This window comes from Triticum dicoccoides, chromosome 7B (assembly GCF_002162155.2).
Source record: "Triticum dicoccoides isolate Atlit2015 ecotype Zavitan chromosome 7B, WEW_v2.0, whole genome shotgun sequence".
NCBI classification, from domain to species: Eukaryota; Viridiplantae; Streptophyta; class Magnoliopsida; order Poales; family Poaceae; genus Triticum; species Triticum dicoccoides.
The window spans coordinates 704,655,710-704,658,510 of NC_041393.1; the positions used below are offsets into that span (position 1 = coordinate 704,655,710).

Genomic DNA, 2,801 nt, shown 5'->3' on the forward strand with positions numbered 1-2,801 from the left:
TATTAGATTGGTATAATAGATCTAGAGCGTTTAACTGGCTACTTACCTGGTTCCCTCATGCGCCGGCCGCATGTGAGATAAATAATGATGGATGCTCTCCATGTTACCATATTCTCCTAGTTTGGTTGGTTCCCATACGAGGTCGCGTGCGCCACATGTTACATCCATGTTACCATACAGCCTAGCTTGAAAGAGAGAGCTACGTAGATTGGCAGCTTTGTGAAGTTATAAGTCAACCGTACGTGATGACCGCAATTTTGAGAGAGCTGTAGACGGCCGGCCTCCCTCCTCATTGGTTCAATATAAAACCCCAGCATCACTCCTCCCTCCCCATGCGTTGCTCGAGAAGCATGTCTGGTCCGGGGCAAAAAACGTTCAAGATCCTGTGCCGCGCCGACGAGGGGTACTGCGTCACCGTCCGCGGCGGAGACGATGGCGATGCCGCCGTCGTCATGGCGGCAGCAGACCCCGACGACGAGTACCAGGCAAGGCAGCCTACCCTGTTCGTTAGTTAGCTAATTTCCATTCAATTGTAAAGCTCGATCGATGGATCGACGTTTCTAGTATTTCATTTCACGGATCATGCATATGGGCTGTTGCAGCACTGGTACAAGGACATGAGGCGCAGCACGAGGGTGAAGGACGAGGAGGGGTACCCGGCGTTCGCGCTCGTCAACAAGGCCACCGGGCTCGCCATCAAGCACTCGCTCGGCCAGTCCCATCCCGTGAGCACCAACCAAACCAATAATTCAGTGCCGCTCTTGACTGAATTTTCTTGGATCTTTCTATAATTGTTGCCCCTGCCGAACTATCAGTCTGTGCTCAAATCACATGAATCTTTGCAGGTCGATCTGGTGCCGTAAGAGTACGACCCAGCGGTAATGGACCTGTCAGTGCTGTGGACGCAGAGCAGGGACGTGGGCGACGGCTTCCGCTGCATCCGCATGGTCAGCAACATCTACCTCAACTTTGACGCCTTCGAGGGCGAGCCGGAGCTTCAGGACGGCACCATCGTCGGGCTGTGGGAGTGGAACGAGGGGGGGAACCAGTGCTGGAAGATCCTGCCGTGGGGCACCCAGGCCGAAGCCGACGGTGACGACGACCAGTATGGCGGGTACCACGCCGGCCAGGACCAGGAGACTACGCGTTTCAGCTACGGCGGAGACGATGCGGCGCCACAGGACCAAGGCCAAGGGTACGACGGTGGCTTGCCTCCTGCGCTGTCTTCCGAGTGCACCGTCCGCATCTTCTGCAGCGCCGGCGGCGATGCGTACAGCGTCACGGCGAGGGACGTTACCGTGTGCCTCGCTCCTACCGACCCCGGCGACGACTTACAGGTGACAACAGATAATCAAAACATCACCATCTCATCGATCTTAATTAATTGGTGACCCGGCTAGTAAATATGAAACGAAATGTGTGTAGCACTGGGTGAAGGACATGCGCCGCAGCACCAGCATCAAGGACGCGGATGGGTACCCTGCGTTCGCCTGGTGAACAAGCTCACCGGCGAAGCCATCAAGCATTCCCATGCAGAGAGCCACCCTGTAAGCTTATAACATGTTCACCGTTAATGAACTCCCTAATTAGGTTTCTGCGACTGCAATACTGCAAACTGAGAATATATACTGTACCTCAGGTTCGGCTTGTGCGCTACGAGAGAGTTTTGGATTTCGTCCGGGAAAAACGAAATTCCGGCGAAATTCGTCCGTTTCATTCAGGCCCGGTAGATATGTTAGCCGGCCAAAATTTTAGGCCCTATTTGATTTTTTTGGCCCATTCCAGTGTCCGGCCCAGCCTGGATAACCCTCCCCAGGAAGTAAAAGGCCTGAATAAACTCCTAAACCTAAATGGAACAAATTCCCCACATCTCTTCTAACGGCGGCGCCTTCCTCGGTCCCGATCCAGATGTGCTCGTGCCGCCGCCTCCTGAGCGCATGGCCTCGGCCACAGGGGGCTAGCTGACCGTTCCATATGCCTCTATCCGGCAGCTTGGTGCAGCAACGAGTGCAAGTATGGCCCTAGCTACGTGCGGCCGGAACGGGACCAGGAGTGAGCAGCGTGATTGGATTTCGCTATAACTGAAGCGAATCATGCGTGCAAGCAATCAATTGGTAGTTGCGATTATGTAAGATCCTTATTTGTTTCCTTTGCTCCAGGATTTCAATTTTTGGTAGAATTTCGGTCGTTTTTCGTCCAAATTTCGTTCTTTTTTCGTTCAAAAATTCAACTTTTAATTCAGTCTTTTCGTCCGGAATTTTCTGAAAAATCCGAAATTACCGAATTTCGCCCATTTCGTCAGGGAACGGTAAAATTTGCAAAACGAAATCCAAATCCTTGCTATGACCCGGAGTTCCTGGACGAGTCGGTGCTGTGGACGGAGAGCGAGCACATTGGCGACGGCTTCCGCTGCGTCCGCATGGTGAACAACATCCACCTCAACTTTGACGCCCTCGACGCCGGCGAGGGCCAGGGTGGCGTGCACGACGGCACGACTATCGTCCTCTGGGAGTGGTGTGAAGAAGAGAACCAACGCTGGAAGATCCCTCCCTTGTGTGAGTAAGGGCGTGTTCGGTAGCCCTCCAACTTCTTAACTCCTCAACTCCAGGCGAGAAGTCCAGCCGAACGCTCCAACTCCTGTAGTTACGGGAGAGAAGCTGGCGATTTGCTAGGTGCAAATTTGCGGAAAAGCTCCTTCGCGTTTGCTCGTCGCATCGATCGAATCTGTCAACACACCACGTACATGCAAAGTCCAGTGACCACATGCAAGAGTTCAGACCCACCCATTAAACAACATATAA

The 2,801-nt window shown here is 53.3% G+C and overlaps 1 pseudogene; it reads left to right on the plus strand.

The window, feature by feature from the left end:
* Positions 1 to 350: 350 nt before the first annotated feature.
* Positions 351 to 2,563, plus strand: LOC119339461 (annotated as a pseudogene).
* The last annotated feature ends 238 nt before the right edge of the window (positions 2,564 to 2,801 follow it).